The 14,533-nt window shown below is 36.4% G+C and overlaps 1 protein-coding gene across 5 annotated transcripts in view; it reads right to left on the bottom strand.

Annotated features, from left to right (window-relative positions):
* The window catches only part of TTBK2 (tau tubulin kinase 2), a 151,165-nt gene that overhangs the window by 78,587 nt on the left and 58,045 nt on the right, over positions 1-14,533 (bottom strand). Inside the window, exons 1-3 of one of the 5 annotated variants that reach the window (XM_032623564.1) lie at positions 11,675-11,688; positions 11,459-11,527; positions 9,295-9,406 (exon numbers count right to left, since the gene is read on the bottom strand). The exons of 2 other annotated variants lie outside the window; for them this stretch is intronic. The gene's annotated coding sequence lies outside the window, so the exon portion shown is untranslated. Of the gene's footprint in view, positions 1-9,294; positions 9,407-11,458; positions 11,528-11,674; positions 11,777-14,533 lie in introns of those variants that run through there. 2 more of the 5 variants (XM_032623562.1, XM_032623563.1) reach the window with 2 other exon arrangements.

Here is a 14,533-nt window from a genome sequence, read left to right as displayed (position 1 = left end):
TAACAATAACTAATAAAGCATGCATAATAGGAAGCACACTCTGCTAGGCATTATGTTAATGCTTTATGTGTATTTAATCCTCACAACTTAATAGCATAAGTATTATTATTTTCCCTATTTTTCCAATGTGAAAATGGCGGCTTAGTGAGGTTAAGTACTTTGTTCAAGACCCCACAGCTGGAAAATGATGGAGCAGTTTGATTTTAGAGCCTTTGTTCTTATCCATTACGCCAGAAACAATTGAAACAGATTTTAAAGTCAAGTAACACCTTGTAAATAAATATTAAAACTAAAAGATAAATAAAGACTATGACAAAACACAGACAAGAGGACCTACTATGTGCCAAAAACTAAAGTAGGCACTAGGAATACAAGATAAATTAAGACCCATGCCCTCAAGGAATTCACAGCCCAGATATATAAACAAAAAATTGTAATACAGTATGATGAGCTCTACATTATAGACAAATTGCTGTGAACACACAGAAGATGTGAAAATTTTGTTTATGAGGCTTTTCATGAGAGTTAAATCACTAAATTTTAAATATATGAGAAGAGTATTCTAAGAGGACACAAAGTGTGAAGGATCCAAGCATATGTGAAAGATAATTAATAGAGTTAACAAGGCCAGAGGGCTGGATAATAGTTAAAACGTAGGCTCAGGTCGGGGGCATGCTGAGGCAAGAAAAGTACACTGAAGTCTTATATGCCACATAAAGGAATTCAGATTTGACTCATTATTAGATAATGGGTGACAGTTGGGGATGGGAGGAGGTAGTTCAAAGGTTTTCAAGCATGAGAGCTACATGATTTGGCCTGTGTTTTGGAAAGGTAATGCTGTTCACCATTAGATGCTGATTTATATAAGAGATTAAGGCAGGGAGATCAATTAGGAGGTTAAAACGACAGACGAGGTAAAAGATAAGGAAGGTTCAAATTAAAGCACTGGGAGTGAGAATTAAGCTTTCAAGTTAAGCTTTAAGAGACAGAAAAGACAGATTATGGAAGAGAAGAAAGTGAAGGAAGACTTTTAGCTTAAGCTAAGTGGACAAGGTAAACTGCATTAATATAAACCAAGACAAAAGTATGAGAGGGGATAGGGCTTCCCTGATGGCGCAGTGGTTGAGCATCCGCCTGCCGATGTAGAGGACACGGGTTCGTGCCCCGGTCCGGGAAGATCCCACATGCCGCGGAGCGGCTGGGCCCGTGAGCCATGGCCGCTGAGCCTGCGCGTCCGGAGCCTGTGCTCCGCAACGGAGAGGCCACAACAGTGAGAGGCCCGCGTACCGCAAAAAAAAAAAGTATGAGAGAGGATAATGATTTCTGGTTTGGGGATTTTGCACCAATTTATCTATAGGACATGCAAGTTGTGTTAGAAATTTAGGGGTAGAGTTTAACAGAGGTCAACTATATAAAGTAATAGATCTGTGTATTGTCAATGGAGTTGACTACCCAAAGAAGATGGATAGTTTGAGAGAACTGGGTCAACGCCAGAACACCAACACGTCAGGGAAGGAAAAAGGAAATGGTGAAGGAGATTGAGAAGGAAATCTATTCAGATTTTCTATTTCTTCATGAGTCAGTTTCAACAGTTTAGGTCTTTCTAGGAATTTGTCCATTTCATGTAAATTATTTTTTTGTCATGTAGTCCATAGCATTCCCTTATTATAATCCATTTTATATTTCTGTAAGGTCAGCAGAAATGTCTCCTCTTCCATTCCTGATTTTAGTAATTTGTCTTCTTTTTTTTCTTAGTCTGTCTAGCTAAAGGTCTGTCAATTTTGTTCATTTTTTTAAAGAACCAATTTTTGGTTTTGTGAATTTTCCCCTATTGTTTTTCTGTTTTCTTCTATTAATTTCCACTGTAATCTTTATTATTTCCGTCCTTCTGCTTGCTTTAGGTTTAACTTGCTCTTCTTTTTCTAGTGTCATAAGGTGGTAGGTTAGGTTATTTACTGAAGATCTTTCTGGCCTCATAATGTAGGTGTCTACTGCTATAAATTTCCTTCTAAGTACTGCTTAAGCGGTACCCCATAACTTTTGGTACCTTGTGATGATTAAGTTTTAAATAAGGAGTCTGTAGAAAATCACTTTTGAACCTTAGAAGGTAGGGTCATTAATGCCATATATGATGCAGGACAACCTATTATTTTTCTTTGAAGGAGACACAATACTGCTGTAAAGAAAAAATGTTGGCTTTGAGTTAGATTTCAGCTCTGCCACTTAGTAATTATGGGACCTTGAGCAAGTCTTGGTTTCCTCAGCAGAGCTATTGAAAAAAATTAAATGAGATAATATATTTATAAATCATTTTCTTGATTAACTATTCAGTGTTCATTCTTCCATACTAACAGCACCCAAATTTCCCTTGGGGAACGATCTTCCTCAATTGTATATCCACTGTCTCAATGAGTCTGATTCACTCTCTGGCAAGGCTGGGCATTAATTGCTCTAAGCCAATCAGAATAATCTAGAAATTGAGATCACTCTGATGATGGAAAGAAAACTAGATATTCAAGACTTAAGATAATCAATGCATGATATTACTCTAACAAGTATAATTGTTTCAGGGAAATCAGAGCAAAACTCAATACCTTCATATAATTATGAGAAGCGATGTTACACTTAAAGAGAAATAATATAGCCCCCTTCCAGTTGCTATGGGCAATCGTCTCTCAACTGTGAAAGGAACCAACATGAAGATAAAGTTCACAATATGGAAAAGATAATCACAGGAAAAAAGAGCATCGAATGGACAGCCACATACAAAAGAATGAAAAGCAGACCCTATCTTATACCATATACAAAAATCAACTATCAACAATCAACAATCCATCAAAATGGATTAAAGACTTGACCATAAGACCTGAAACCATAAAACTCATGGAAGAAAACACAAGGGGTAAGTTCCTTGACATCAGCCTTGGCAATGATTTTTTTGGACTTGACAAGGGCAAAGATGACAAATGCAAAAATAAACAAGTGGGATTACACTAAATCAAAAAGTTTCTGCACAGCAAAGGAAACCATCAAAATATAACTAAAGCATATCCCACCTCTGAATCTTTCAGCTTGGTGTGTAGGAAAAGTGCATGTGCTCAAGACTGCTTGAACTAAATATCAGCTTTTTCACTTGCTAGTTTGTTACTTAACCTCTACAAGCCGCATGAAGAGTAAGATAGCACTTACCTCAAAGAGTTACTGCACAAGTGAAATCAGCTAAAGTATGTCTAATCCTTAATATACTGCCTGGTACATAATAAATGCTCAATATATGCTCCCTATTACTATCATTAAAGCTTAGTGATTATGAGCACTAATTTTGGAAGGAGACAGATATAAGTTCAAATCTTGGCTCTACTGACCAGGCTCACCTAGCATGTGCCTCTCTTTGGCACCATCCATTCTGTCAAATCTGACTGTACTTCAGTGGACCAGGCCAAACATGTCCCATAATGTCACTACCCACACACTATTCATATGATATCTCCCCCAAATAACTGTTTTTATCATTTGCCTGCTCAAGAGACCATAAACAATAATGCCTGAAGAAATAAGATTAAAATGGTGAGCCTGGAATTCAAGATTCATTCTACATTACTTATCAAACCTCATTTCCTTCAGTTTAACAAGAATTATACACTCTGAAGTCTGTTTCTTTTTTATTGTCCCTCACAAATGTTCTACTTTATTTTTTGCTCACATTTATTTCCCTCAACCTTGCCTCCTCAAATCAAATACAGCTCTTAAAAATCTAAATATCCCTGTAGGAGGTAATATTAACGAATTAATACTCAGGATTAGATTTTCAGATATTTAGCAAGTCAGTCACGGAGCCAGGCACTGAGGGGGAAAAAATAAACAAGACAATTAAAATAAGAGTTCCCTAGAGACAAATAAGAGCAGCAGAGTCTGGTGCACAGATGGAACTAGAGAAAGAAGAGAAGTCAGCAAGGCAGCACTGATCACTAGGAATCATAGGTTGTTGACCACAAGAAAACACAGGATGGAAATATATCAACAAACGAATTTTAACTTTCTGTTTATGTGTCTACTCTTAGAAATCTGCTAAAAGACAAAAGGAATCCTAAACATACAAACCAGATCTTTACCAACCACTCAAAATATCACCCATAACCTAAACAATCATTTTTGTTCTTATAATTTCAGATGATCATCTACTATTCTTGCTTTCAAGAGCTTAAAACTATGGCAGGTGGTGGTTTGGTGGTCGACATCAACAATCCATATTTAACACTGAGAGTGTTAAATATTAATAAGAGTAAAATGTCATGCAAAAGGCAAGTAATTTTACATAACTTGCTGCTAGAGGAAAGTAAATCAATCAAAATGGGCATCAGTTATTTTTCTTTTTAAATAAAAGAAGCCATTTAGTAATAAAGTGAAAACCTGAACTAAAAGTATCCCTAACCCACTAAATGGGGATGTTCTGGAATTCAAAGAACAAATTCCAGGTCAATTACAAATTAGCAAATAAGGGGATTCTGCAAAGCTGGACAATTAGACTACTAAAGATACAACAAAAGTAGCTTCCTTATCTATCTATCATTTACTCCTCATATTTACCCACTCCTCACCAAAAACAAACAAACCGTATCTATCCTAATAATAACTCATGAAATATCCACACCAATGGGAGATAGAAAAGTATAAGGCTAGGTCCCTTCCTCAAAGAATTTACAATCTTGTTAGAAGCAATAAATGTATTACAAGACCAATATAGGCAGTACAAGATCAAATTATAGCTTATAAAAATGAAGAATAAGCATTACAGAGAAAGCAAGAGATTAGATTAGAATACATCATAGAGCCTGGAGCTTGATTGAGTTAACTTGACAGTGATACCAAAAGAAGGAAGGGTGTCTTCTAAGCCAAATCCCTAGGAAAAATAATTCAGCCAAGGAGTCTAAGGAATAAAGGCTTCTATCAGCATTCATGAGAATGCCCATCTAACAATCCTTTAGGTTCTAAGTAGCTCACCAGGAGCTAAAGGCAGAAGAAAGTTTCCAAACTCTTCAGTCTAGATAACCATTACAGGGAAGTTCATCATTTAAACAAGACTATCCTATCACAATGGCCAATTTAAAACTAGCAGGCTTTTATGATTAGAATGAAAAAAAAAGAGCATGATTTCCTCACCCTATCTATTTTTAAAATGTACTAAACTATTACAAAAATGTATAAACAAATATATGTTTAAAAAAAGAGAGAAAAGATAAAGAATTAGGAGACCACTACAAGAGGCCCAATATCTGTATAATAGGTAGGTGTTCCAGAAGAGAAGACAGATTAAAATAAATGGGTGGAAACCACCAACAAAATAATTCAAGAAAATTTCCCAAGAAAAACTTTCAGATTGCAAGTTTCAATAAAGCACACAGCCTGGCTTACTAAATGAAAATACACAAATGGCACAACACTGGAGAAAAAGAAGAAAACAAGTTGCCAAAGTAATAAGAATCACAATGGGAATTACCTTTCTCAACCACTACAGTGAGTCTGAAGACAAATTTCTGAAGTAAAATTATTTTCAATCCATAATTCTATATCCAGCCAGTGTCTTTTAACATCAGGGTAGACATACAAGAGAGGTCTCAAAAATATATCTCCCATGCACCCTTTACTCAAGAAGTTAGTAGAGAGGTGCTTCACTAAAATGAGAATAAACGAAAAAGAGAAAGGGATTCAACAAGGCATACAATACAAAAGAGAAGCAAGGGGAGTCCCCAGGAAGAAACTGCAGGGTGATCCAAGGACAATAGCTGTGAATGTAGAAAATAACCAGGCCTAACTGGAGCAGACTAGGAGGTTCCTGAAGTGATTTCCCTAAGAAGAAGAAATTAAGAATTGTTGTGTTTATCAGTAATTCATTCTTTTTTATTACAGAATAGTATTCCATTGTATGGATATATCACAGCTGATTTAGCCATTCACTCTCTGAAGGACATATTTTTGGTAATTAAGAATAAAGCTGATATAAATATTTATGTATATGTTTCTATATGAATGTAAATTTTCATTTCTTTAGGTTAAATGCCTATGAGTGGGACTGCTGGGTCACAGAGTGAATCCATATCGAACATATGGTAAGTATATGTTCAATTGTTTTCCAGAGGAGCTGTATCAATTTGCATCCCCTCCAGCAAGGTATGAGGGTTCCAGTTGCTCTATGTCCTTGTTAGCACTTGGTATTGTCAAAAGTTTTATACTATTTCAATAGATGTGCAGCAGGAATTCACCATGACTTTAATTTGCATTCCCCTATGTTAAACATCTTTTGTTGAGCTGATATTCCACTCTATATCCTCTCTGCCAAAGCCCATTAAAGATTTTTAATTAGATTGTTTTCTTACTGTTGAGTTTTCAGAGTTTTTACATATTCTGAATATAAGTCCTTTGCAGGTATGTGATTTGCAAATATTTTCTCCCAGTCTATAATCTGTCTTTTCATTCTCTTAACAGTGTCTTTCACAAGCAAAGCTTTTAATTTGATTCAGTCCAATTCATCAGTTTCTTCTTTTATCAATCATGATTTTGGTATCATGTGAAACGACTTCTTGCTTATACCAGCTCACAAAGATTTTCCACGTTTGCTTCTAAAAGCTGTATAGCTTTATATTTCACATTTAAATGTGGTACATTTTATTTTATTTATTTATTTTTGAGATATAATAGCTGACATTTATTTAGTGCTCAGGACATGTAACATCTCATTTAATCCTCATGGTGGTTCTGAGGTTGTTAAGACAATGTCAAATTCCAGTTCAGAAGCAATAATCAGGACAAATATTGTATTATTATCAGAGACAATTTCAAATGAAAATATAACTTTCACAGATCAATATGCATCAAATAGTAAAGAATCAAAATATAAAGTACAAGAAGAAATGAGAGGGCTTCCCTGGTAGCACAGTGGTTAAGAATCTGCCTGCCAATGCAGGGGACACGAGTTCGAGCCCTGGTCTGGGAAGATGATGTGCAGTACATTTTAAGTTTATTTTTGTATAATGTGTGTGGTTTAGGTCAAGGTTCACTATTTCTGTATTTGGATGTCCAATTGTTCCAACACCACTTATCAAAAGTGCTATTCTTTTTCCACTTTGCAACTTTGGCCATATTTGTGTGAGTCTATTTCTAGAATCTATTTAATTGATCTATATGTCTATCCCTTTGCCAATATCACAGTCTTGATTGTGGTAGCTTTGTACTAAGTTTTAAAATCATGTAGTTTCATTTTTCCAACATTTTTCTTCTTTTTAAATTTATATCTATTTATTTATTTAACATCTTTATTGGAGTATAATTGCTTTACAATGGTGTGTTAGTTTCTGCTTTATAACAAAGTGAATCAGTTATACATATACATATGTTCCCATATCTCTTCCCTCTTGCGTCTCCCTCCCTCCCACCCTCCCCCAACATTTTTCTTTTTCAAAATTGTTTTGGTTGTTTTAGGTCCTTTGCCTTTCTATACAAATTCTAAAATTGGTTTCTCTATAACTACAAACAGTGCTGCTGGGATTTTTGTTGTTGTTGCTGTTGTTTTTGCTTTAAATCTATAAATCAACTTGAGGAGAATCAACATCTTAACTATAGTGAATCTTCCAATTCATGAATACATGTCTCTCCATTTATTTAAATTGTCTTACTTTTTTTTTAAATCAGGGTTTTACAGTTTTCAGCATAGAGATCTCATACATATTTTGCTACATTTATACCTAATTCTTTCATTTTGGGAGAGCTACTATAAATGGATTTTTTTAAATTCAGTTTTCAATTGTTTATTGCTAGTATACAGAAATATGATTACTTTTTGTGGGCTGACATTGAACCACTTGCTAAACTCATTTATTGTAGGAATTTTTTTGTGGATTCCTTGGGATTTTCTACATATACAATCATGCCGTCTGCAAATAGAGACAGTTTTATTTCTTCCTTTCCAATCAGTATGCCATTATTTCTTCAAATATTTTTGCCACACCACAACCATTCTCTTCACATTCTGGGTCTCTGATGACACAAATGTTAGGTCTTATGATAGTGTCAAGATTTCTGAAGCTGCTTATTTATTTATTTTTAACATTTTTTTCTCTATTCTTCAAATTGGATTTTTACTTATCTATTTTTAAGTTCGCTGACTTATTCATCTGTTATATCCTCTCTGCTACCGAGCCCATCCAGTGAGTTTTTCACTTCCATTATTGTATTCCTCTGTTCTAAAATTTCCGTTTAGTTCTTCTTTATATCTTCTATTTCTTTGCTGAGACTTTCTATCTTCCCACTCATTCCTGGAATATGGTCATAATAGCTGATTTTAAAAGTCTTTTTGAGATAATTTTAACATCTGTGATCCTGGCACTGGCATCTGTTTTCTGGCTTTTCCCATGTGAGTTCAGATTTCACTGGTTCTATTTAAGCTGAGTAATTCAAGATTGTATTCTGGACATTTTAAATATTATCTTATGAGAATCTGAGTCTTATTTAAGTCCCACCAAGAATGCTGGTGTTTTTGTTTTAGCCAGTAATTGACCCAGTTGGGTTCACACTTCAAGTTCTGACCATCCTTCTGCAGGCTGCATTTCCAATTTCAGTTCAGTTTGCAAAGCCTTTGTAGTCATACTGAATGTGTTCCATAAACATTCCACGCAGTGTCCAGTTTGGGGCTTGGGGATGGTCTATCCCATAATTCAGTCCTCAATGTTTTGTATGCTGTTTAGGATCACACCCATGCACGCACAGCTTGGAAGTCAGCGCAGAAGTCGGTGAGCAACTTTAAGTGATCAGTTTCCCAAGCTCCTCATTCTCCTGCAATCTTTTGGTTTCCTGGGGCTTCCCTTTTTCAGCCTTCCAGCAGAAACCTGGGGCTTCATTAACCCCATTCTGCCATGTACTTCCTGTAACTTCCTGTAAGGGCCAAGCAACAGAAGAGCAGAGGGAGAAGAAAAGCAATGGGATTTGGAAGGTTCCCTTCCCTCTGAGATTTAGGCTCCTGCCTGCCCCACTGACGCCACTGCAGCTACTGCCCAGGATTGCTTGAGGCCTTGGGGGCAAGAGAATGAAGAAAAGGGGGGAAAAAAAAGAAAAAAGAGAAAATGTGGGATTGCCACATTTTCTCTGAATATTAGGAGACCCCTTTCCTGCTCCTTGAGTCAGAACTAGAGGGCTTCTCGTGGTGCTTTTTCTGTCCATGTTAATAATGCTCACGTCCAAGTTTCAGGATACATTAAGTTCAGGCTGGGGCGTACTGGAAGAAGAAAAAAATGGTAAACTCACCGCCGGTTCAGTAGTACTTTGAATTCTGGTCTTCTTCCCCAATCTGCCTCCTACTATTTATTTTTCAGAGTCCTCAAATAGCCACTCCAAGCATTCTGTCCAGGTCTTATAGCTGCATTCAGTGGGAGAGACAGGGTGAAGTGTGCTTACTCCATCTTATCTGGAACCAGAACCTGGACTACTGCTTTTCATAACAAATTTTGTAGAATTGATTGACTAAACTATTTGTTAAATTTGGTTATAAGAAATTAAAATTTAAAAATAAATAAATCCTGTAATAACCTTATTGAGGAAAAGGGAACAAGCAAGCTAATAGGATCACATTTTTTTAAGCACATATACTTTTGGAAATTAAATGCTTAGGAAAAAAGTGAAGTTCTTAATTGTACTTTGCTTTACTTCTTTAAATCTTATTCTACCTGTGGATTTTTATAAATGCTGAGACTAAGTACTTATCCAAAGTATGAGACAGAGGAAGCCAACTGCAGATGAGAAGCTATAAACTGTTTAAGAAATTGAAAAAAAGTTCAGGATGACCAACACTCTGAGTGTAAGCCCAACAGTTTCAAGAAATGAGGCTAGAGAAGCAGGCAGGCATCAGTTCAAGGTTTTGTATGCCATGTTAATCTAAGGTGGGTGGATTTACCTGAGTAAAGGAAGGCCCTGAAGTGTTTTAGCAATGGTTAGGGGTGACATGATCCGATTGGTATTTTTGAAGGATCACTCCTCTGTAGAACATAAAGGAGCATAGAAAATGAGTCTTACTGTCTGAATCTAAAGGGTCACATCAAGTTGCAGGACAGTATATACTAGTATGATTCCACACGTGGTTGGGGGTTATGGGTAGGGAGGGAGATTTTATACACACACATACACACAGGCACACACATATTATTATTATACACATCTTATATAATCACATGATTATATATCCAAATATATCCATAAATCATATGATTATATGAATTTATATCTGATTATGATTCTATATAATTATATATATATGTATGTATATATGTGGATAAATAGATTAAAATATGTATTGAATGTTTCTGGAAAAAAACACAAGAAACCAGTAAGAGTGGTTAGAGAAGGAGAGTGAAGGGCTAAGAGAAAAAATCTTTTACTTTTCATATTATTCTTCTGTTTGATTTTTAAATTCTTTTACCATGAACATTTACACTCTTAAAAAGTGTTGTAAAAAAATGGAAGACCTTATGCATAAATTAGATATGAGAGATATAAGATATTAAAGCAGGATATGTATGAATGAGCCTAGTGTTCAGTAACACTGTTTCTAGCATATAGTAAGCACTCAAACACTGTTACAGATCTTCCCACAAATAAGATATTACCAATCATTTGTAAAGTAATTTCACAACACAAAACAGCTTTCTAATTACATTACACCACACTATACTGCACTAGTTTACCAGGTATTTTCAAGCATTCAGAAATGTGAGGAAAGATAAAGAGTAAGAATGGATTTTAAAGATATTTATTATTATCATTTAATTACATTTTTACTGTAAAAGAAATGCTTGCATATTTGTCTCAATTTCTTAGGCACTGAAGGGTATAAAGGGAAACAGCAAAAGAGCCTTTCCTGCCCTGGTCCTTCTAATTCCAATAGCCAAATATAACCATTCCAAATGGCGTCTTGAGTTCTATACAATTCCAGACTTTCTTTGCGCATATAAAGCACATATAAATATATATACTTATATACATTATATTCTCTTTCAAGGAAATAAACCTCTGCTCCTTAAAATAATCTAGACCTATTCTATTATGTTGGCTAAAAAGTTCGATCAGGTCTTTCCACATGAGCTTATGGAAAAACCCAGAAAAAATTTCTGGCCAACCCAATATTTCTTACGTGTCATTTTCTAAACCCAAATAGAGTAATGAATAGACAAATCACTAAACTGGCAGATAAAGTTAAATCTTTCAAGTCAGGAAATGCTAAAATGGACAGACATACTAACAGATAAAGTTCTCAATGATCGCCTAACACCCTTTGATAGAAAAGATAAACCTTAACCAGGGCAAGCAAAAGTTACTTTAAGGGGAAAAAATGCACAGGCTGAAATGAACAAAAGGATAGATGATAGGTTTTTAAAAGGTTAAAATATATAATGAGGGGTAAGGGTTTATCCCAAACCTTTAGGTCCCAGAGTCTGACTATTATGCTCTTCCATAAAAGGAGTCATCAGAGATCTTCTAACACACCCTTTGATTAAACAGAAACTTAATGAGGGCAAGCAAATTTGGAATAACTTTCATAGACATTGTATACTGAACAGACCAGAGGTCTAATCCAGAATTTACATATTTCTTATATTCTTATGACTGGGGTAAGAAAGTGGTCACATATTACAGCAGTAGCTGGAGACGTCAAGCAGGGAAGGCAGAAGAGGTGCAGTTGATCTTCTGTAATAGTTTTCCTTCATCTCAACTTTCAGCTTGTGTTCTGCAGTTTCTAGGGCAAAAATAAAATCCAGGACCAATATTTCAGGGTTTAAAAAAAAAGTCTCCAGAAGTCAGAATAAAAATCACAATCTCTTTATGGGCTGTTAGGAAAAAGGTAGTTTTCCCCTGCATTTATATGGGACAAGAAAAATTAATTCCTAACTATTTTAACTGAGAATAATAAAATTATTTGGTTATCAAACAGTGGCATTTACTCTCTTATTTCTTAATATTAATAGGATCTTCACTTGCTTTTAGAGGATGTAGAGGAGAAAAACTTTTAAATAATTCAAAAAGCTTTTAATTAATTACTTTTTCACCCAAGGTAATGAATAAAGAGAAAAACCTCAGTTTTACTCAAGTTGGTGCTTTGAAAGAACACAAGAGATAAGATGATGTTGCTCATTTACAGCATGAAGTAAAGAGCTAAAATGGGACAGACAGGCTGCGCAAGGTTCTAGTCACTCATTGATTTAAGTAGTGATTTTTAAGTACAAAAAAATTCATTAGATTGAACACATTATGGAGGGAAGACACATAAGAATTAGTGAGAAACCTGATCTACAGAATATTTTTAAAGAAAAACTATTTATAAGCTTAGGTATATATTTATATTTCAACTGGAAGCAAGTAAACAAAATATAAACTTTTAAAGATCCTAGGAAGACTTCCTTTGATGAAAAGATATAAGGATAAATTTTAGTCACAATATTCTGAATTCCCAAAATATTACACCACCTATATGCAAAGGTTAAAAAAACTTCCAAATCAAACAGAAACCATTTTCTGGAACACCCAAGTGACTGGCTTTTGTAACAATGAAGAACTGAACATCTATATAATATGGTTTTGAGAATCTAAGCCATAGTCATCAAAAGGTGACTTTATCAACTAGTATTTATAACACTCTTTAACAAATTATTCCAGAATCTTAACAATTCTTTTTCTTACAAAAAACTAAATTTTATTAACAAAACGACAAAACAGAAGAGTTAATGTTATCCTATTCTCCACATCTCCATTTACAAATGTATCACCAAATACAAAGCCACAGTCTGCTATCATTTTAACACTAAGCATAATATGTCAACTTTAAAAGTACGTAATTCCAGGGCTTCCCTTGTGCTGCAGTGATTAAGAATCCCCCTGCCAATGCAGGGGACACGGGTTTCAGCCCTGGTCTGGGCAGATCCCACATGCCGCAAAGCAACTAAGGCCATACGCCACAACTACTGAGCCTGCGCTCTAGAACCCGTGAGCCACAACTACTAAAGCCTGTGCACCTAGAGCCTGTGCTCCGCAACAAGAGAAGCCACCGCAATGAGAGCCTGCGCACCGCAATGAAGAGTAGCCCCCACTCACCGCAACTAGAGAAAGCCCACACGCAGCAATGAAGACCCAATGCAGCCAAAACTAAAATAAATTTAAAAAGTTAAAAAATAAAAGTACATAATTCCTGCCCTTTTAGAGCCTGAAATTTAAAAGAGAACACAAATATATTTTTAAAAATAAAATAAACAATGTAAACAAATTGAAAAGTGCACATAGAAAAAACCAGGCAAATCTAGTATTTATGAAAACCTATTGAGAGAAATGTGTTGGTCTAATAGCGATTAGTGTCCTAGTCCCCACCCATGATCTCAATTGTTTTCCAAAACAAGGAAGTAGGGATCTTGGAGTAAAAGGGTTCCTGATTCCAACTCTGTTGAAGGGAAAGTTCAAGGAGAGCCTGAAACATGTACTGGGCCAGAAAGCTAGAATGATAACAAAGAACACTGAAGTTACATCAGAAGGACAAGCAGCCAATATAAAAGGGATTCCACTAGCGAAAAAAAGTAAAAATTTTAGTCTGAGAAGAATAATGACTGCAGTGGGTTAAAATAAAATATATAAAAATCCATGATCTCATAGCAATACTCAAAACGAAAAACAGACCACAGGGCAGACAGCAGAAGCAAGAAGAACTACAATCCTGCAGCCTGTGGAAGAAAAAAAACACATTCACAGAAAGACAGACAAGATGAAAGGGCAGAGGGCTATGTACAGATGAAGGAACAAGATAAAACCCCAGAAAAACAACTAAATGAAACGGAGATAGGCAATCTTCCAGAAAGAGAATTCAGAATAATGATAGTGAAGAGGATCCAGGACCTCAGAAAAAGAATGGAGGCAGAGATCAAGAAGATGCAAGAGAGTCGGCGGGAAGATGGCGGAAGAGTAAGACGTGGAGATCGCCTTCCTCCTCACGGATACACCAGAAATACATCTACGCGTGGAACAACTCCTACAGAACTCCTACTGAAGGCTGGCAGAAGACCTCAGAGCTCCCAAAAGGCAAGAAACTCCCCACGTACCTGGGTAGGGCAAAAGAAAAAAGAAAAAACAGAGACAAAAGAATAAGGACGGCACCTGCACCAGTGGGAGGGAGCTGTGGAGAAGGAAAAGTTTCCACACACTAGGAAGCCCCTTCGCGGGCGGAGACTGCGGGAGGCGGAGGGGGGAGCTTCGGGACCGCGGAGTGGTGCACAGCGACGGGTGCGGAGGGCAAAGCGGAGAGATTCCTGCACAGACGATTGGTGCCGACCGGCACTCACCAACCCGAGAGGCTTGTCTGCTCACCCGCCGGGGCGGGCGGGGCTGCGAGCTGAGGCTCGGGTTTCGGTTTTGGACGGAGCGCAGGGAGAGGACTGGAGTTGGCGGCTTGAGCATAGCCTGAAGGGGTTGGTGCGCCACGACTAGCCGGGAGGGAGTTCGGGGAAAAGCCTGC

Source organism: Phocoena sinus, chromosome 2 (assembly GCF_008692025.1).
Source record: "Phocoena sinus isolate mPhoSin1 chromosome 2, mPhoSin1.pri, whole genome shotgun sequence".
Classification (NCBI taxonomy): domain Eukaryota; kingdom Metazoa; phylum Chordata; class Mammalia; order Artiodactyla; family Phocoenidae; genus Phocoena; species Phocoena sinus.
The sequence above is the reverse complement of the archived record's forward strand: the minus strand, read 5'-3'. Positions and strand labels throughout refer to the sequence as shown.